Below are 22687 nucleotides of genomic sequence, written 5' to 3' on the forward strand. Positions count from 1 at the left end.
GTTTCAGTAGTCTGTGTCCCGTTTACCTTCATGTGGTGGGAGCTCGACGTAGTGGGTGGTCTTTAGGTCATGGGGATTATTCTATCAGAAGGACTGTGAGATCCTCTCATTCTCTGCTTCCTGGCTCAGTGTGTGACTGCTCAGTGTCACATGCCTTCCCACCACTGTCTGCCATGAGGTCTTTACTAGGATTGAGCCAGTGCAGGTGCTGTAACCTTGAAGCTCCCGAATTGCAAGCCAAATAAACATTTTATCTTTATAATGTTAGTTCCTTGTTATAGTAATGGAAAACTGCCTAACACAACTCTTAACTGACATTCCTTTATTTAACATATTCCATGAAACACCTACTATGTGCTAGGCAACTTTGTAAGCATAGTAGGTAGATGCAGAGAATCAAACCAAAAAGTCCACACTCTCCTCCTTACATTTCAGTTATATTTTTAGTACAAGTGGTAGGTGGTAGGAACCTGAACAGCAAATATATTAACACTATAGGAAACAGGAGTGAACTGTGAGGAAAATTGAGATAGGGTCAGGAACAGAGGAGAGGATCAGTGTCACTTTAGATTCACCGGTCAGGGAAGGTCACTTAGAGAAGTAAAAAAACTGAGCATAAAATCTGAGCTGAAATCTGAGGGAACTGAAAAGTCTGTAATGAAAAGATCTGGACAAAGTGACAGACAAGAGAAGAAAACATTTCTTTTCCTTTTTTTCATTTCTTTTTAAATTAGCACATATTATTTATATAGATTAATAGAGTTCATTTTGGCAGATTCCTACATGCATATAACATACTCGATCTTTTTCATGAGCACATCCATCACCTTCTTTCTTCGTTTCACATTTTGGGGGAGTTTCTATGTATATACTTTGATCAAAGGTAAATGGTGGCAAGAAGTTGGAAGATGGGAGAGGGCTGGGATGGGATGGCTGGGCGAGAAAGACAGGAGACAGGGCTGGGGAGAGGTGGGTCACACTGTGCAAAGTGCTATTGGCCTTCCCAAGTTTTATTTGGAAAGAGATGTGGAGCCGGCAGAGGCTTTTGAGCAGAGTGGCACAGCTGACATATTTTCTAAGGATCAGCCAGGCTGTTGTCCAGAGCACAGACAGTAGGGCATCCAGGCAGGAACTGTGAGTATCACGGAGGAAGGCCAAAGTCATGTGAAGTGGTTGAATTTAGAGCACATTCCAGGAAGAACCCATAGGATTTGCTGTTGGAGTGGATGAAGGTTGTGAAAGGAGTAAGGAGTCTAGTCTGACATGACGGTCAGAAATATGGGAAGATACATTGCTGATAAGAAAAGTGAAAACAACACTTTCTTCTGTATAGTACCATGGTATAGCATATAAAGAAGGAACTAATCTCAATAGAATATGCATAGCTCTTTAGAACATTTCCCTTTGCAATCTCTCACCAGCCATTTAGAAGTCTCAGGAAAGCAGTCTTTGAAGGAGGGATTGCATTGCCAAAAAGAGTGCTGGATGCCCAAAGGGAAGTGGTTGTGGGAAATGGAGGGATGAGGAGGTGCAAGGATGGTACGGCAAAGAGAACAAGCACAGCACAGAACCTGAGCAGAGTTACAAGCAAGAGAGTAAGTACGAGATTCATCAAGCAGAATGCTGGAAATCCTAAAGGTGCTAATAAGAAGCTTCAATGTGATACAGATGTCAGGGGGTGTCAAGGAAAAGTTACGGGAAGAGAACAGTTGACTCACAGCGGTAGGTTTAGAAAATTACTTTAGCAAAGGGTGTAGCTCAGGCAACACTCCGATTGACTTTGGGCCAATGGATTGCATTAAAGGCCAATTTGTCAAAGCAAGGCATAGCTTTCTATGAGTAGTAAGTAACTGTGCAGAGCAGGGTCTGGGAATTCTAAAGGAATAACAATATGCAAGTAATTGAAGTACTTTCATGAGAAATACACTTGCCATCATACCTCTCACACATATGTCATGAATACCGCAGTGCACAACCTTTTAAAATTTCCTGGGGGTCAACTTTTCTCATAGATGCCACAGGCTTATTTTATTTGCTCCACACCTTCCAACTTCACTGCACCTGCTCCACCAGTCATCGTTCCGTGTTTGTGTTTAATGGCCAGCCAGCCTCCAGGGCCTCGTAACAGATGGAGAACATCAGATCAGCTCACACATGGAGGAGATTCTAAGTCCTACTTAAGCTTTTCAGACAGACCTTGAAACCGAGATCATTTTTGTCTTCCATTCCTTTTTCTGCCTGTCTACCATTCCCTCCAGCTGTGCTTTGTCCTCTGTTCCAAAAGTCATTGAGCTCATGCCCAGTTGTATGCTGCACTTAGGGCTGATTCAGATAATAGTAAGACCAGGGTAATGTCAATGGGGATCTCATAGTGCACACAAGCTGTTTAACACACATCTGTGTCTTACAGCTTTCCAAGAGCCATATATAGTGATGCTGCCTTTTACAACACCTGAGAGGGAAACACAGAGAAACTTCTTTTTACATGTTTCAAGGGACACTTAGGTGTCTATGGGGAGCAAGCTCCCCAGGACACTATGGATCTGAGACTGGGAGAAGTCAGTGTTACCAGCAGAGAACTATGAGGATGCTGTACAAAATTTTTGTTAAGATAAAGGGGGCGAGATTACTTCTAGCAGTTAGGATTTATTTCTTTAACAAATGTGACATTGCTCAAAACATCTTTCACAATGTTAAGGTTATAAAATAGAATAAATATCTGTTATGTAGGGGGAAGACAACACTAAGAAAAATCTTCTTGGTGTTTGGAGTAGGATGAGCTGAAATGGATAGCACCCTAGAGATGGGGACTTTCGTCTTAGAAAAATATGTTTTAGAGCTAGGTGGCACACAACTATTATTCAAGCACTCTGGGAGGCTAAGGCAAGAGGACCACAAGTTTCAGCCTAGCCCAGGTAACTTAGCATTTTATAGAGACACTTTCTCAAAACAAAATTTTAAAAGGGCCATGGATGCAGCTCAGTGTGAAGATGCTGGGTTCAGTCCCCAGTACTGCAGAAACAAGAATTAAACAAACAACCCATGTTTGGTAGCCTTGAAGTAAAAGTGACCACTCAGAAGGAGGGGTTGGATGCAGACTTGGTATTAGGATAGAGCTTCCCAGAAAACCTGGTGGCTTAAGGACTCTCCGAACAATCTTGTGCTGGTCTAGCAGTCTTTGATGTTGCAGGTCATCTTACTGAGAGTCTCTTATCTCATCATCAACCAGATAGAAGCCGTGTTTAAAGGACTCTCCCAGAAACTACTGACATAAAAACAATGTTACAGTCTTATATTTGTACATATTTTACGCTGCCTCTAAATGCCACCAAGTGTGTTTCTATACTTTATTTCTTACAGAAAGCTTGTAATTCTTCTCTCTTTGGAGTGTTTGCTATAGACCAGGTGCTAGCTTAGCAGTACCTCTACACATCTTATTTTATTCTTCACAGCAACCACTATAGGTAAGAGGGTTGGAGTCAGGATGAGACCCTGATCTCGTGGGGTCAAGGTTTTCACTCTTAACTGTTAGTTTATGCTGGTCCCATGAAAAATGGTTGCTTCCTTCATGCATTGGGGTATTTTGTGGTTTGCCTGCTGTCATGGAGTTCACACCTGTGGCTAAAGCCTATCTCTGGCAATCATTTTGTTCACTTCAAACTTTGCTGATTACTTTTGAAAATACTCTCTAACCTTTTCAAAAGCATAATAGCTCATGTTGAAGCTGTAGCTACATATCTCGTTTCTCTTCCAGTCAATATTGCTCCTTGCTACTTTCCAGGGGACAAACGCAACAACCATCAGTCAGTATTTTGGACAATCTTAACAAGAACAGCATATTGGCATGTGGCCTTCTACAGGTTTAATCATCTTATATGTAGGCAATTGAAATGTAGCTCAAAATTCAAATTTTCACAAAATGAATGAAAAGCAGAAATGGGATTTTTTCAACAGGACTTGAGGAGTATGTGGCTGGAATTAGACTTGATCTGACTAAAACACTGAATAGCAACTGAATCTCCATTCTGTCCCACCTCACATGCTGCTGTGAGAACACAGTTCCAAAAAGGAAAAAGAATCACCACTCCTTCAAGAATATCATTTTTTAAAAGGTCATTTTACAATTTCATTAATCTAAACCTTTGTTCTATACACTTTATCAACATACCATCTTCATTTAGATAATACACAGAATTACTAACGTATACATCATTTTTTGAGTGCATATATTTGCAGAATGTCCCGTCATCTTACTGAAATGCAGACTGAATGAATTCCTTGCCAAAGTCACCAGGTTGGAGGCCAGAGGAAATAGAGGTGCAGTTTTGCTTCCAGTATGACCAATAGGCTTTGATTTCACACTTGGGCACTTTCCTAGTGGGCCAAATGCTGTACTGTAATATTTAAAATTATCACTGCTTTTCTGGTTTCTTTGTGTGGGGTGTCCTAGAGCAGCAGTCCCCAACCTTTTTGACACTAGACACAGGTTTTATGGGAGACCATTCTTCCAAGGAGAGGAGAGAGAATGGTTTGGGATTAGAGTCTCATAAGGAGTGTGTAACCTAGATAACTGGCCTGCACTCTGCAAAGCAGGGTTCCCACATCTGTGTGAACCCGACACCCCACTGATCTCATAAAAGGTGGTGTTTGCACCGTGAGGCAGGCAACTTGGCCAGGCAGAGAACACAGATGACTAACCTTGGAACCTCAGCTGCGTAATACTTGAGGTGGCACAGTGTAGCAGCAGTGTGCAAGCGTCGTACTGGTTGAGCCTCAGGCACAGGTGCAGTGGTGCAGGATGGTAGTTGCCCTCTTCTGCAGTTCCAGCGTTGTTTCCTTAACATAATGTCATAAATAAAGGGCAGGGCAGAGCATGTGCAGTTGCGAAGGTGCCTGGGCAAGTAGTTGCTGGAAATGTTCCACTCCATAGACTAGCACCCCTGTACTGCACTGGCCTGGGTGGTTGCGTCTAAGTTGTCCCAGTCACCTCCTGTCATGTTCCTGCTGCTCCTCTCTGCTCCCAGACTCCTCCCCTGACAGCAGTTGTGGCTACTGGTCCTGGCGACCCCACTTCTGGACTGCAACAGGGACCAGGTCCTGCTAACTACTCAAGCTCCGGGGCCTGCTCAACCCTAGTCTTTGCCTGATTTCCCACCAGGATCACCCCACTCCATTATTCCCCTGATACATCCAGAAGGCTTTGATGAGTTGGGTCTTCTGCTCCCTCCTGGGTGTTGGCCTTACCTCCAGAAGCCCCTGAAAAAAATCATTTTCTCAGTTCCAGCTGGAGGCCCAAACTCAAAATCCAGAGGTTCCTGAGATCCAATCTTTTCTACCTCAGCAGGAAGCCATAGTTCACCTCTTACAGTGCCCTGAGGAAGCTGAATGTTCTCTAACCTAGCAGGAGGCCCAGGCTCAACACGAACTTGCTACTGAGGAGTGTGTAGATCAACTGTTGGTGCATCAGAAGGTAAAGTCTCCGTCTCCAAGCAGGACTGAAGCTCATCATTCACACTGCCGAGTATCACAGTTAAATCTATGGATGTGGAAGTGACCATAAATGCAGAGCAGGCAAGGAGGAGGAATTTACTCCAGGCCAGAAGCAGGTCCCAGCTCAACGCCCCAGAGAGTCCTGAGCAGTGGAGCCTTCACTTCAACAAGAAGTGCTAGTTTAGATTCCAGAGCTCTGTGAAGAGGTGGATACTTCCTCAACTGGACAAGAAGCTGCAACTCAAACTCTAGCCCCTCCTGTGGAGGCTGAAGGTTCTCACAGCCAGCAGAAGCAGGCGTCTTATTTATCTGGGAACTTCTCCAACCCAGTAGGAGGCCCCATCTCAGCCTCCAGTGCTTCTTGTGGGGAATGAACTTCTTCCCAGTGAGCAGGAGCATCTCATTCAGACTTCTGAGGAGTATGAATCTTCTGGAAGCCGGCTAGAAGTCCCAGATCAGCTTTCTTCAACCCCAGAGCTTTCTTCAACCTAGCTAGAGGTCAGTCTCCAGAAGTAAACATTCATGAAATAAAAATTTCAATTCCAGGCCACCATCAAGCTAAGCATTCACAGGGGGCCAGTGTGACATCCAACTTCTGCCTCTACGGCTTACCATAATACTGGGATCCACTGGAGTGGTAGGCTGTCCGCAGTTTACCATGAGGTTACCGCTCAAGCCTCAGTTCCAGTGAATGATGTGGAACCAGAAGTCCCAGCCATGGCTCTGAAGCTCTCTGAAGAGGTTGGACCTTTACAATTTCAACATCAGTCTCTAGTTCAATCTTCCACATCTGTTAAAGACGAACAACCCTCTCCCATCCAGCAGGGCACCATGGTTGGGAATTAACAGATTTCTGAGGAGCATAAATACTCTTTACCCAGCAGAAAGCCACAGCTGAGCATCTGCAAATCCCTGAGAAGGCTGAACTTCTTTGATCCAACAGGAGCCTGAAGCTGAACTTATGCAAAACAATGAGGAGGTTGAACCATCTTTGACCCTTCAAGAGGTTACAGCTCAGCCTCCAGAGACCCCTAATGAAGTTGTAGCTCAAAATCCAGAACATGAAGAGGTAAGAGTTTCTCCGTTAGGCAATGATCAAGTTGAGCCTCCAGGATTGGACAGTGACACCATTAAATCTCCAGAGGTGACTGACAAAGTTGAAATAGAAACTTCAGTGAAACAGGAAGCCCCAGCTCAGTCCTCAGTGTCCCCTGAGCTGTTTGAAACGTTCAAGGACAAGCAAGCAATTCCAACCCAGCAGTAACCAAACCCTGTTGTAAAGATGAAGTATTCTTTAGTTGAAAGTATGGTCCCAAGTCAGCCTGCAGAGCTTTTGGGGAATGTCCTCCACACCAGCAGGAGAGCTCAGCTCTGTCCCAAGTGTCCCCTGCCAGTGTTGCACTTTCACCAATCCAACAACAGCTCTCAACTTGGGTTTCAGGGTCCTCCATGGGTGCTACTGCTTGTTTTAAATTGGCAGCATGACATTTTCAGCTCTGGCTTCAGAGTCACCTGAGAATGCAGAACAATTTTCAGTTTTCAGGAGCCTATGCCACCTTCAGAGCCACCTGCTCATACAGAACCTTCTCCAGCTCAGCAGATCACTTTGCCTTAGCCTACAGAACTTCCTGAGGTTGGGAAACTGTCCCCAGCACTACAGCCAGTTTCTTTTTCAAAACCTCCTTTGTCCAACCCAGGCCCTAGTCCTGTCTGAGCTTCCTCATGAACCATCCAATGAGAATGTCACCCAACCTCCAGCCCATTATGAGATGACACCAGCTCAGGGCCAAGCTCAGCAGTCGGTGTTGCCCAGCGTCATGTTTCATCTATTGGACCTGGAAGTCACCACCACTTCACAATGTACTACCGAGTTTGAACTTTCTACATCTCTGAAGGAGTTTACAGCTGCTGTTAACAAGCACCTGGAAGGGATACCGCCACGTCTAGACCAGGCTCAGACTTAGCATTCAAACCTAACTTTCCACAGTTCAACCTTTGAATTCAGAGCTTACCAAAACTCCACAATCTACTGCAGTAGCTAGACCTTCTCCAACTACGTGGGAGACCTTATCCCAGCCTCCACAACTATGTAAGGAGGCTGTCAGTCAAACTCCAGTGCCTCATGAGATGAGCATTCCAACTCCAGGTCAGAAGTCTGCTCAGCATTCAAAATCGCCTAAGGTCACAAATTGACTTTTAAGTCTACAGCTCACCGCAACTCTAATGACCACAGAGGCTGAACTTTCTGTAGCTCTAAAGAAGGCTGAAATTCCTCTTCCAAAGCATCCTAGGGTGATGTTGCCATACTCAGAGCAGACTGAGGCTCAGCATCCAAACCCGTCTGAAGTTATTTCTCAATCTTTGGACATAGAACTTATGATAACTAAGAATTCTGCAAAGCCATCAAAGGCTTTAACTGTGTAAAAGAACAGAATGCCACAACAGGCATGTGAGCTCTGTACCTGCTGAGATGAGTACCTGTTATGTATTGGCCTCAGCCCAATGCAGAAGAAGCTCCTCAGTGTGCTTGTACTGCATCCCAGCACCTACAAGACCACCTCCACTGTCTTCAGTTTCTAAGGAAAACACTAATTCTTACCTTGATAAGAATATTTGGACAAGACACCAGTGGGTTGAGAAACTAAACTGCAGTGAAAATTACCTGTTTGAATTATGATTGATCTGAGGGCCTGCTACCCCTCTAGTACTTATCCTGCAAAAAGATAGTCTATTGAAGATTCATAACTTTTAAGAACACCAGCATTAAAATATCCATTTAGGAACAACACATGTGCTATCCACAGTACTTGAGAACATCCTCACAATGACTCTTGAATTGGAGAACTGATCTTCCCAAGTTATGTGCCAATTTAAGAGGATACTGAAGTTGTCTCCCAAGACAGTCAAGATGCAAGATGTGAGAGCATGTGTGCCCAGTGCTACACAGTGTCTTGAAGAACCATGCATAGGAAACTCTGAAAGAGTGTTCATAAAGGTGTTATGAAGATGTTACATGCTTCAAACAACACAAGCACCAAACTGGCCACTGAGCACAAAAAAGTCTTCATCAGACCCAACATGCACCAACTGGTTGGGCTTCATGAACATGCAGCTCAATTTTAATGATGAAAGTGGTATGACTAATGCACTCAGTTACACACTACTGTACTTATCAGAGGGAAATCTATGAGATGTAGAATCAACATGATCTCCATGTGTTATGGTTTGTGTCTGGATGTCCCCCCAAAGCCTCATGCAGTCATGGGTTGGGCTTCTGGATTTTATGATTGATCCACTATCCAATGTTGGGATTATGGGGATAAGAGTTACACCCACCCTGGGGCAGGTAGTTTGCTTACAATATATGGGAGGGAAAGAGGTTTGCTCTTCCAGCTGTTGCTCCTTCCTTTTTGCTCTTGTGGCTTTTGCTGTTTTCTGCCACCATGAACTTGTTGCCCCTGCCATGTTCCAATCTGCCTTGAAGCCAGCCAAGTACGGATTGAAATCTCCACAAACTATGAGCTAAAGAAACCTTTCCTTCCTTAACTCTGAGCATCAGGTATTGTGTCTCAGCAATGAGAGAAAAGTAACCAAGACACCATGCATCCAATTGATTTTTGCAAATGTATCAGAGATAATTCACTCATTATTAAAAAAGAAAATAGTACAAGAGGTCCACCAATTTACCTTAAAATAAATGCAAAAAGCTATATTTTCTGTAAAATTTGTTAGATTCAGAGATTAAGGAAAAAATCAAAGACACTAAGAAGAAAAAGAGAACTACCAATGCTTATGCAGTCTAATATATTAGGTCCCAAATTTAAAGTCCAAATCTTTCCAAACAGTTGGCAAGGGCTTGAACATGGGAAACAGAATGGCAGATAATCAGAGTAGAAGGAAAAGGCTGTGGACAGTGAAAAGGATCCTCAAGGGGCTGAAGGGCACCTGAGAGGCTCTTCAAGGGAACACGGGAACAGGAGGTGAGGGAGAGAAGCAGGGTGTCAGCCACTGGGGAAGAATCCTGCCTCACAAAGAAGCCTCAGGAGATCCAAGGGGGGAAGTTGGGCAGCATCAGGGGTGCTGAGGCCCAGGAACTCAGCTGGAGCTTCCGTCCTCACGGACAGAAGCCAGCTACCTTTTCCTCCCTGAAAGTTTCTTCACTGGGCAGTTGTCTCATCTACACCTCTCTCAGAGCCTCACTGGGGACTAGAAACAGAACAGAAGACTTCAGCTATAGAATGTGGATGCTACAACATGCTCATGCTGAAGGCAAAAGCATGAAAGCTGCTAAGCCTGTCTTGTATTCCTGAAAAAGTCATTGCTTTCATAAAACACACATTCTCACAGCCCACAGAACCTGAGCAAGCAGCTCACAAAGAAAAATGCACGCAGTCCACTAAGGCTCACAAAGAGTCTTCTGCTCCTGGCAGCGAGCAGCCTTACCAGGTCCCCTTCACAGGGCTCTTTTCATCTTCAGGAGACCTTTTCCCCAAATCTCCTACTCCTTCAGAACTGTCTGCAGGAAAGAGTCCTGTAGAAAGCCAACTACATCAGATGCTTTCGAAAGAAATGTTTTTGCCTCAAGCACTCCTGTTTCAGCTGCACTCTGCTGTGACTGCATCAGCCTAACGTCAACTGATTACCAGACCAGTGAAATGCAGTGGGGGTCCCCCAGGATGAGCACTGGCTCATCCCCAGAGACTTCTCTTCCTTGTTGCTGTCGCTCCCAGGCAATCAGTTTAACACACAGTTAAACCAGAGTTCCAGCCCCTCATCCCCTCATAAGAAGGCTCGTCTTTCATGTTATTCACACTTGGGAAATGCTCTGCTGTGAGATCCATGTGTCACAGACCTGCAGCAAGCTCATCTCCAGAACAGATCTCCTGGTGGAGCTTCTCAGTGAGCAGCAGAAGTCAGGGTGTCCAAGGCCCAGTGGGGTACAGAGTAATGGACAAGTGAGACCTACATTGGCGAGAACACAGAAGGAGCAGGAGGAGGGAAGGGAGCTCACAGAAGAAGAAATTCCAGGACACGGATATACCAGGAACTCCTCACTGGTAATAATCTGTGATGGTGGTAGTCATGGTTCTCGTTCTAACCTTCTGTGCATGGAGATGTTCTCACACAGCAGAGCTTCAGGAGAGGTCCTCAAGTGGCTTCATCCAGCTTCAGAGGAAAAGGAGAGTCAGTTTTGGTGTCCACTGTGGCTTAGGGCATGAACAGACCCCTTAGTGCCGCACTCAAGAAAAGCACAGCCCAGAGGTTACACAAGGACTCATCCAGCAAACATGAGATTGTGCCTGAAGTCACAAGGGAGCTCTGCACAGAGGGGGCACTGAGGAGTTGACCAGAGAGGGCGAGGAAAGTAAAGCACTCAAGGAGGTCACAGAGCCACCCCTCTTGCCCCAGATGACTGACAAACTTCACTTTGCCATTACTAATAAAGTAATATTCTCACCTCCTGCTGTGTGACCCAGTTCTTAATAGGCCCAAGACTGGTTCCAGTCCTTGGCCTGAGGATTAGGGAACTCGAGAGAGCATATCAGCTTCTGGGGGCAGTGATATTACAAACACAGCTCTGCTTATGCTGTCCTTTCATTAAGGTGGGCCTCTGGAGGAGGGGAGGGATTGTCAGTTCAGGTGTCATTTCCCTAAAGATCCTGGATTTGAAGAGGTTGTTGTCCTCCACTCCAGGCTGCAGAGTGGGATGGACGGCTTTCACCATGGCCCTCTGAGTTTCAGTAATGGTTCCGTCAGATGCAGCAACTGTAACTGCTGCCAGTCCTGGCCTCAGGTGATCCCACATACTTGGGGGCCTTTCCTAACCTTGCTGACATCATTATAAACATAAGAGTGCCTCGGCTAATCTCTCTTCAGTCACCCTGACCCTGTCTGTCACCTGTTCCCTACAAGAACTCAAATGCTATTAAGGTAAGAGGTACAGCAAAGACAGGTAAGCAATAGGAAGCCATTGGGTAAGACCTGAGAAGCCAAAGAGAGCAAGGACAACTATGTCAGGTCATCAGATAAAGGTCATTCTCTTCTCCAAAAACCCTGGCCTATATCCAACCTTATTTGCATTCTGGCTTTGTTTCCCTTCAACTGTGGGCTTTGGACACCATGATACTTTCCCTAAAATCTTTGTCTGGTCAAAAACACTCCTGGCAAGTGGGCTGAGTTGGGTACCTATTGGGCTATGACTCCATGTCAGTCCCCACCTGTGAATCTTCCCATAATCCAGGACCTTAGGAAACCCAGTGGTTGTCTCTATAGCACTGTGAGCCCCTCTCACTGGGTTGTTCCTACCCTATAGAGTACACTTTTATTTATTTATTTATTTTTTGATACTGGGAATCGAACTCATGATCTCAGGCTTGCCAGGAAAGTGCTTGTGCCACTGAGCTATATCCCCAGCTAGAGTACACTTTTAGATTTAATAAACCTTATGCTTGTGACTCCCTCTGAGTAACCTGCTCAATTCTTTGTTTGGGACAATAACCTGGAAACAACTTTCTGGAGATCTTCTTTCTAGTAACAATACCTGCTCTGTTATTCTGCTTTTCTTTCTCACTGCTCTTTGTAGTCTATGGAAGGAAAGATGTAATATCCTAAGGATGTGAAATTACCAAAACCAAGGCTCTGCCTTCCAAACATGTTTGGTTTTGTCTACAGAGTGCAACCTTGCATACGAATTTCAGGAAAATGTGAATTGTTTGCCAACATTTAGAAAACTGAATGTTTATCACATAAAAGTAAACCAAAACAGAACAGTACAAAACAAAATTCTCTGAAATGTATGAAAATGCTGGACCTGAATTTGTGCTGTTTCTGAGTATCCATTGCCTTCTTTTAAACAATTGATTGTGAGCTTTTTTGTTTTTGAGCACTAAAAAGTCACACCACTCCTTGGAATGTAAACACTCCAGTTCCCTGGGATAGCCTCTAAGTCCTGCATGAGCTGATCCATCATCTTGACTTACTTTTGTATTTCTTTTGCTTTCTCTTGCTCCACACTGGCCAGCCAACCTTCTTTTCTGTTCCTTGAACTCATCAAGTTCATCAGACACATCCCTTCTTCAGTCTTTAGGTGTGACACATCCCTTGATATAATTTCCACATACAGTTTCCTTTCTGAAGTTTTCGTCCTGTTCCCTTCATAGTAGACCATCCAGTCCTAGTTTTTCAAAGGATCCTCCTGTAACCTGGATGCATCCCCATTTTGAGAGGAGAATCTTTTTGCAGAGTGTTTCTTTTTGCTGGATTATCCACATTTCCCCCCCAGAACTAGTACTTCCAAGCCTTATCTACCAGTGAATCCATAAATTGCAGCAGCAAGTGAAGTAACACCACATGACCTTGGTATGATCCACATTGTGAATGTTGCTTCAGCCTCAGAATTAAGGGGTATAAGAGTTATTGTGCAGTATGAAAACCAGATGGTGTTATTTTAATTAGAGTAATGGGGGTTCTTAATCAGGAAAAGTGCACTAACAAAGCCAGGATATGTCATTCTGACCATTAAAAAAGTCAGCAAAAAATTGCAAAGCCATTAGAGTATCCTTGAACATTTCCGTAGAAATATGTTTCCATTAATGTATACTTTGTAAGTCTTTTCCTACATTCCTTTCATAATCTTATATTTTTTAGTTCATTTTGTGAGGAAACAAAGAGAGAAAATGTTTTTAAAAGCACAAAAACATAGAGTTTTGCTACTTTGTTTTTGGTATGTGTATTTTCTACGTGCATAAGGTGTGTTTTCTTCAGGAGAAAAATGACAAATTCTCCCTTAGGAACCATTATCCTCAAAAGATTCCTATGAGAAAAGTGAAATTTAATTTGGGAAGGATGAATGGAACAGTCTGGTCCCATAAGTAGTGCAATATACTTAGCCCCACTCCAATCATTTTAATAACTCACACCCACTCTTTATCCTTTTCACTTGCCTGTGTTTTAGCACTTCTCTGTGGATCTCTGGAGACCTGAGTATTCTTTCCATGTTTCTGACACTTGTGCTTATATGCATTGTGGCTGATCCTCTCTCTTCCCTAAGATTTTAAATTTACGGTGCACCAAGAACTTTATAACTCCCCACTCTACTTAGGAGCTCCACAACGGAAGACTGTCCCCCCCCACAAACTCTCCCTCAGACCTTCCTGATCCCTAGCCTGGCCTTCTCCAAATTCATATTGCATTTTTCACTGCATCAAATTCCACAGCCCTTTGCTGGAATAACACTTACTGAACACTTGTTCTAGGACACACTTTTCCTCTCCACACTCTATACACTACTCAGTTTAATTCTCATGATTCTATGCATTGGGTACTGCCTTTATGCTAATTTAATAAACTAGATTTTAAAACTCACTAGAATTACACAGCAAGTAAATGCTTGTGCCCATCCAAGTTTCTGAGTTTGTAGACCTTTATCTTAATCATTTTGCTCGACCACATTACTCTCACTCCCATATGCACATGGTCCTCCTTTTAACCATGGTTCAATTTAAGGTATTTGTGCTTTACAAGGTAAGAGGGCAACACGCAGTCATCAGAAATCATACTTTGAATATTAAACTTTTCTCAAGCTAGTGTTCTTTGTATGACACTCTCTTTATGCTGAGGAGTGTCAGACACCCAGAGTTTCCAGTCAACTGCATGCTGCTGAGATAACGTAGTCAGTAGGTTAAGTGTATTAAATAGTTTTTGACTGTATAATTTCAATTTATGATGGGTTTATCTGTACATAATACCATTGTAAGTCAAGGAGCATCTGTATATGGAATGCCTATTTTCACTTATTAATTATATTTCTTAAATTAATTGGGTCTCAGTCCAATGCCACACTAAGTTAGCACCTACAGCACCCAAGTCTATATTTGAGCAGAGAGTCAGTAAATGAATCTTATGAATTCAGAAGCTGTAGCTGGAACTTTAAAGTCCTCATGAGAGTCTCTGCTGTCCTACATGAGCTCATCTAGCTGAGTGGAGCTGACTTTTAAAATCTATGGAACTTTTGCATTTCCGTTTTGAGATCATTTGAATATTCCAAGGAGATCAATTTATAGTATGGGATTGAGATTATTATTTTCAGGATCCGGTAAAGAAAATGAAACCTAAAAAACCTCCCACACACCAGCCTTACCAGAAATACTCACTTCTTTCGGCTATTAAATGAATCACTGTGAAGTGAGAAACCCTTTGCTTCAATTAATGCTGTGGTGGAGGGAAATTGGGATGCCAGGAGAGAGAGAAGAGAAGGAACCACTACTGACTCTCACTGTCTTATTGTCTGACTTCACCTGGTGCTTTAAACTTTCAGTGCTGCTGGAGCTGGGGATTTAGCTCAGCGGCAAAAGCGCCTGCCTGGCAAGCGCAAGGTCGTGAGTTCAGTTCCTGGTACCGGAGAAAAACCAAAAAAAAAAAAAAAAAGAAATTAAACTTTCAGTGCTGTTATAAAGCATTTTGAACAAGTCAATCACAAGGCTACCTTTGTTACTTTTTTTATGCTGATGCAGGAATTCCCAGAACTCTATGGTGTCAACAAACAGACTCCATACTGTTCAAAAAACTTTATGAAATTCTCTGCAAGATTTTGTGTGTTCATCATGTTGATGCAAGGCTCCATAGTTTTCATTAGTCCCCCAAAGGGGCTTTGACAAACAACCTCAAAATTAGAGACCAGTAAGAACTACTTTTCTCCAAATGATTATATTTCATCATAAATATCCTTGGAATCATTCATTTTGTCCATGATCAAAAAGAATGACAGAAATTAAATGTATATGAAAGAAACACTTCAGGTTTTAATTTTGGGAAAGTGAAAAACAAAGTTGTTCATACTTTTGAGAAGCCATACTCAGGATCCTGCACATTCTCAAAAATGGTCAGTGACCCTTAGTGTGTGCACCTTACCCATCGCTACCAACCATCCTAGGGGCTGAAGCAGAAGACATGATGGTATTGCCACACTGTGTCTCCTTTGGGAAGGGACACCATGCCCTCAGTAGGGACTGAGGGTAAAAGGGGAAGAACAGTTTCCTTTAATTTGGAAATGATGTCCAATTTACTGCCCTCTGAAGGACCTATGGGGCCGTCATGAATTCTCATGTCACATTTTGAAATCCAATGCTGTAGGGAAACTCCAATTTTGTAATTGGTGATATTTTCCCCTTTGTTTTGGATTTGGAGAGATAGGATCCAAATGTAAGCTTCATCTCTGAAAAAGGGAGTCAACTTTACAAGAGTGGCAGCCAGCAACCACTGTACCCCAGTGCAAATCCTATTCTTTACTTCCTCCTTGCTTTATTATATGTTTGCTTCCTCTTACTGCATTGTGTGCATACTTATAAATCCCTTAAATCCCATTTTGGAGAAAGATGGAATTTAAGTCTTAAACAAGAACAGTAATGCGTTATGGTACCATAAATGCCAAAATGGAGACAATGATGTCTTAAAATAATTTAGTCTGAAACTGCTAAGTATAGTGTCATGATGCCATCAGAAAATCTGTAACTTTTACCAAGCTGAAAACTTGTGCTGTAACGCAATAATTCTAAATGTAGCAGTGTGGCATTTTAGTTAAAAGCGGTTTTAAAATTATTATTATTTTAAACAGAGAAAGAAGGAAAAGTAACAATGCTTTTGCTTCCATTTTTGCAGCTATTAAATATGGATTTAAAAAGGCTAAGTAACACCCTGAGCCAGGGTGTTACTTAGTTTATGTGATTTCAGTATACAATGACCAGTACTGTATAAATTGGAGGGCTAGAGGTATTGCATGAAAATAATTTCAAAAGAAATAACCAGTTTCTGTGTTTGTGTACTGCTCACTATCACCAACAAAATATTTTACCTTTCTTGTGCAACTGGTAGTTTCCTCTCCCCTCCAGTAGCCCATTGTTAAAGATAAATGTTTGAAAACAGGAGATTTCTCCCGTGAAGCCATAAATCTGTGTTTGTGGTATTGTCTAATCTCTGTTGTGGGAATGGAAATGACATCATCCTCTGAAAATTATGACTTCTTTCAGCCTCAAATCAGGGTGCAGATGAAGATGAAGACAAATGTCCTCCTCACATGCAGGCAAGTGTCACAGTGGTGTATAATTCTGTTACCCTTGCTGCGAGGCAAATGGACCTAGGGCTGGCTAGCCTTTAATTAGAGTTATCGTTCAGGAGATGTCATGGTTTATGTGTTCACTTAAGCAACTGAACTGAGCCCTTCCTTCCCCTCCAGCTAATCCTGGGCTGGAGAATGCAAATGTCATCACTGTAATATTACAAGTCATGGACACAACCCAGGAAAGAGGATTTCATCCAAGGGTTCAAATCAAGTCCATATTTCCAGGTCCCTAGTCCCTTCCCCTCATTCTCGCATCAAACAGTTCCAGTGTACATCACACCTTGCTGGAAATAGTCTTCAAATTGCACTTGTCAGAATGACATGATACAAACGCTGTGGTTTATAGTAGGAAAACACCCTGCCACCTACTTATCCATGTACCGCTTCTTCAAGCCCCAGCAACACCCTCCAAGAAAGTAGTATTGCTTGAATCATCCTCCCTGTTTTTTGACATTTGAGCATATGGTGGAGGTAAGGACATCATGTGGGAACTTTCTTCTGTCCAAGAACATACCACACCTTCCAGGTGAGAACTTGGAGGAAACTTTAAACATGCAGCTAATTTCTTCCCTGAACATGGCTAAACAGGTCCACAACACCATGGAGAAGCTGCCTTATGGAAGACCACTCTGAGAATAGATAGTACATATAGGAGCAGAAGCAGATGCCCCAGCCCTTTGTAAAGTGCCCGAGCCCTTTGTAAAGCACCCCAGATAGAAACATCAGGACTGTGTCTTAGGGGAAGGAGGCAGTCTCTAGGAGAATGGGATTTGGTCAGGGGAGCCTGGCCACACTTCTGCAGCTCTGAGTAAACACCCTTCCACAGGTCTTCACAGTGGTTCTCAGGCAGGAGTGGCCTCTGTGGAATAACTATTTCTACCAGGGCAAAGACAATTCCCTCTGCATTTAATGATAATATGGAGACAATATTTGTACTTCAAAAAAAAATATCAAAGACTTGAGGAGAAGGACTGTTCTCAAAACTGCAAACATACTCCTCCCTGACCTATTAAAAAATAAGAACAAGTTAACAAACCAACAAAAACAAATGATGTACACCAGGAAAAATCATGTATGCATGTCTTATTTTGAAATCTTAATCAATTTTTGTTGCTTTGCCTTGGATTAAGTATTTTGGGCAACTGCTACAGTTGGAACTGTTAACACTTGAGTACTGAACTTTTTCATCCCAGGGAATCTGAAAGCCTTACGACATCCCCCACTCTGCCCTTCAGTCTTTCACCAGCAGGGTGGAGCTCAGTAACACTATGGGGAAAAACACTCAGTTAACAGAGAAAAACATAATTTGTTTCCCATATGTATTTGCAGCTTAAAACAGACTCTCAATAAATGTTTGCTGACTATACTAATAAAGATTGCTGTCAAAACCCGTGCCTATGAAAGATGACCATTTCCCATGCTTATTTTGTGGGAAAGATCATACTATTACAATGAAGGGGAGTAGTTCATGGGATACTAAAGAATGATTTGATAACATCTGCTGCAAAAATATTTTGAGATATCTCATTACTCATCTAGACAAGGGGGGGGTGACTACTGAACTTAATGTGTCATTGAACTTGATTCTACTTCTCATCCTGCATAATTATTCCCTTTTGGCATCACTCTAATTAACCAAATCAGTGAAGCCACCATTGCCACTGAATTTTTATTTTTTAGAAAGGCAAAACTCAAAGAGTCAGAGATCTTTCCTTATATATATGCAACACAAGAATCAAACTTTAAAGTTACTTTTTAATTCTTATTTTCAAAGTTTCATACAAACCAAACCATTTTAAGGAAGGTTTTGAGAACTTGGAGTCAAGTATTGTAGCCGTATAGAGATAAGCAGATGCTTGTCGGTAGCTTAGAATCCAGTATACTATGACATATACACTTGTATTAAAGAGTGATAAACACAATTTAATTACTAAGACAATGAGAAGGGTTGAAGGAAAAAGGAGCAAATCAGTGATTTTTAGTGAGTAACCTTTCACCTGACTCACATTGGTCAGAGTCCAGTGGTGACCATAGGGACTGGAACTCATTCTGATGATGTGATGGTAAAAAGTTGTGAGTTCAATGTGTCTGGTGGTCTTGGCACGATTCCCAGAGAACTCACATTCCCAGCACATAACTAAAGAACCTGTACTTTGGCCCAAACGGCAGTCTTTGTTCTGTCAAGAAAGACTGAGCGTGGAAATGGGCCATGGGGACACAGTTTTTCCTTCCTACTGACAGGCTTCATCTCTGAATGAGTGGAAGGGACTCCGCTGGTCACCTCTGCAGAAGTGGTGTCCAGGACCCATTCTCACTCTGACCTTGAGCTGTGGTGGATGCAGGCTTTAAAGGACTCCTTCTGGAGGCGTAACACTAACATGGTGGCTTATAAAGTAATGTAAGATTTATCTCTTGGAAAGATAAAATGATTTCATGTGCAGCCTTCATATCACAGTCCTCCAGGAGATGTGATGAATAAGCTGAGAAATTTTATTCTTCAGAATTCCTCCCCTGAGTATGGGGAAGAGTGAGTCTCGGTCATCTTTATTAGAAATTATGCACCTGAAGGCTCCCAGAGAGAGAGAGAGACAGACAGAAAGAGAGACAGAAACAGAGACAGAGAGAGAGAGAGAATGTACAACCTCACACTAAAACATCTTTCAAAAATCTTTAGAATGCATTAGTACACTAATACACAGGGGTTTAGCTCTGATTGCCTGATATGGAAATCCCAGCTGCTCATCTTTAAAAAGCTAACACTTTCCATTATAAAGTGATTTCCTCCCACTGGTTTTCCTCTTTCTTTTAATTCATGCTATTCATCTATAGAGCCCTTATGTGGTCCCTATGGTTTCTAAAATTACTGAAGGAAGAAATTCTTCCCTAAAGTCATTATAAGTGGCTAGGGTGAATGATTCTTATTCATGGAGTAAACTATGAAGATATTTGAAAACAACTACAAGCTGGGTTATGGTGAAGGGATCTAATCTCTGTAATTGTATAATTTCACTGGTGTTCCAATCCAAATAGAATTATTTAAAATAGACTGGCAGAAAGCACAAAGATTCATTAGAGGGGTTCAATTCACATAAAGAAAGGCAATTAGAAAATAAATCACAAAATTAATTCTAGCATATAAGGAAGAGAAACAGCCCCTAGCTAATTTCCACAGAAGAAAACATCACAGGTTGAAAAAGCAGATACATGATGGAAATTTGATCAGTCCCTGAAATGTGTATCTTATTTGACCTCTTGGAAAAAATATCTGACATTGTTTTACAGGTCCTCTGCCTTGGAATATCTTTTCTCTATGACTTCCATAATACCTGTCTCCTACCCAGACTCTTACTATGAAACCTTTCTGCCTGGGAAGCAGATGTGTTTCAAAGACCTGCATCCTCCTCTCTTTCCATTCTACAGACTTTCCTGGAGATATCACAGCCTATTTTTCAGCTTTAGATTCCATCCACTTGATGATAAGTTTTCACATGGTCAAGAATCTGTTAGAGGGTAGTAGCAGAAATTTAAATTCAAACAAGCGATTTTTAAGTGTGTTTCCTAGCTCACACAACTGCATAACCTAGGCATAAGTATGGGAAGGAGCTCAGTGTATTCATTCATTCAATGATATTTTAATTGAGGACTTAACTATGAGACAAGAACCAAAGACTGCAGATACAAAAGTGAACTAATTAGTCAACAATCTCTTGTACTATGTAGTTTACAATAGGCAAATACACACTTTGAAGTCACCACTGCCAAACTTTAGTGGCCAAAGTAAGTCACAAAGCGAGTCAGTCATGAAAGAGTAGGGTGTAATTCTGTTAATTTATGGGAAAAAACAGCAGATGCACTTGCAAAGGTATGCAGGGATGCCCAGGATTTAGAGACTATTTTCTTTGCGTCATTAAATTGCTATATTTTGAAGATGTGAGCCTAGAGAATTTATGGAAGTATCAGAGGGAGCATGCGAGGGAGTGAGCTGAAATTGGCAAGAAAGATTCTGCCTCCAGCAATGGGAAGGAACAAGTGGTTATTAACCTGGAAGGGGAAGAAGTTACTTATCTTCTCTGGGAATTCTATCGCCAACCTCTCCCTTCCTCTGCAGGTAGCCTTCCTGCATATCTGGCAAGCATGGTTGCCTGTAGCTTCAGGTACAGGGATACCCCTGCATTAGCAGCTCAGTAGAAAATGGAAAGTTCTCTCCTCCTCCTCCAAATTTTGGGGTGACTCTCATTGGGTCATTCGAGTCTTATGCCTATTCCAGAACCAGTTATTATGGCCCTGCTTAGCCACATGTAGGCCACTTGCTCACCTTTAGAATCTGTGAATTAGACCATAAATCTAAATAACATAGACAGAAAGAAGGGTAGGAGTGGTTTCTCAAAGAGAAATACACATACGTTGCATTAGTAGAAGCTGGAAAATGAGTGGTAGGAGGGCCAAAATAATATGCATTTATTGCAACCCGAAAGTCTGCCTATCCATATTAGGATCTCACTTTGTGTGCTGTGTGCACCAGATTGTTACCGCAAACCACTGTTGGTCAGCAAGATCCCGTGAGGACAACCTGAACACAGGCAGAGGACTATGAAGATAAAGTGAACCCAAAGTGCATCTTTGCAACTGACCTTGACTACACCCGAATACAAAGAGATCTTTATTTCTGCTTTCTAGAACTTACCTTTCTCTTTCAGGCAATTCTAATCTGGATGCTACAGGGAAAGAGAGTCTGGCAAACATATTTCCAGCTTAACAAATTTAACCTGCATCAGCCACTGAACACTGAAGGCTTTCTTTAGATACTACACATTCGTGTAGCCTAATTTGTCCCTGTGAATCTGGAAAATTGTAAAATGTTTTGACACTCACTTGTCCTGTAGCAATTGGTGATCCCAGCATGCTACTTTTCACCCTGAAAGAGTGGGTGGAAATGTCAAGAAGCCTAAGTGTAAATGGAAGATCAAATAAGCTCATGGCACAGTGAGGAAGAATGTCATATAGTCCTCATTATAATAGCTTGCAGAAATAGCTTGCTGCTAAGAAATAAAGTAAAAAATGTTTAGACTTGATTTCAAATATGGTTAGAAAATGTAAATGGAGTAAGTTAGGAGTTTTGTGTTACCTTGTAGAGTTTTATCCAAGTTAACTGCCTAGTGGAAGGTATCATAAGATTCAGTAAACTCTAAACCAGGTATATGTGTTGTTAAAGATGAGGAAACACAGGAGCATTGAACCTTACATGACCACGTTCCTCTTTGAGCCCATTAACCAACTTTTTTTTGTTCCAGGAATCAAACTCTGGACCTCACCTTGCCAGATAGGCACTGTGCCACTGAGCTATATCCCCAGACCTATCCAACTTCTAATAATCCCACTGTTCATTCCCCCCTCAAACCTTTCCCTTAGCCTCTTGTTATAGATCACTGGGGAAATCTTTGATGTTCTCACAACTCTCTCTGCAAACATGATACCTTCTTTAGTGATAAAATCTTTTAAATTAGAAAGTAGAAGACCTCATTTGCAAGCTGTCTCCAACCACACCCAGCTTCCAAAATACAAGGAAATCTAGCAAGATGGCCAAAGGGGCTGAGCAAAACAAGGGCAAAAGTATTATGTCAACATAATTTGCACCATTCCCTATTTAAAGTTATACAAAGCCAATCTCTGGAAGTTTTAAAATAGTCGTTTTCATCCTGGAAGTTAACAAGCGAAACTTTGGATACATTGAGATTCAGTCTTAGAAATCTGTAACAGGTAAATGCTAAGTGAAATATAGATTTTTCTAAAATCATCACTCCTTATAATAAATCAATCTAGGAAGATATGGGTCACCCAGATTTAAAGTCCAACTTTGTCAGTAGTTCCAAAGGAGGTTTGGGAAGCTGATTGCTTCATCCAGCTCTTTCCACACCCACTTCCCAACAGGCATCTCACCCTAGCAGGGGCTTGTCTTCTGCCAATGCTGTATCTTCTCCAGTGAACTGACTCTCATCCCCTCCTTGCTATTTCTTCCTGTTCCTTCTTGTCCTGAAGCTTTGTTTCTGGGCCGTCACAGTATGGGAAGTCTGGGAGAAGACT

The 22687-nt window shown here is 42.3% G+C and overlaps 1 pseudogene; it reads left to right on the top strand.

The window, feature by feature from the left end:
* Nucleotides 1-1520: 1520 nt before the first annotated feature.
* Nucleotides 1521-10722, top strand: LOC106146811 (annotated as a pseudogene).
* Nucleotides 10723-22687: the final 11965 nt, after the last annotated feature.

This window comes from Chinchilla lanigera, unplaced genomic scaffold (genome assembly GCF_000276665.1).
Source record: "Chinchilla lanigera isolate Chin_1 unplaced genomic scaffold, ChiLan1.0 scaffold00095, whole genome shotgun sequence".
Lineage (NCBI taxonomy): Eukaryota > Metazoa > Chordata > Mammalia > Rodentia > Chinchillidae > Chinchilla > Chinchilla lanigera.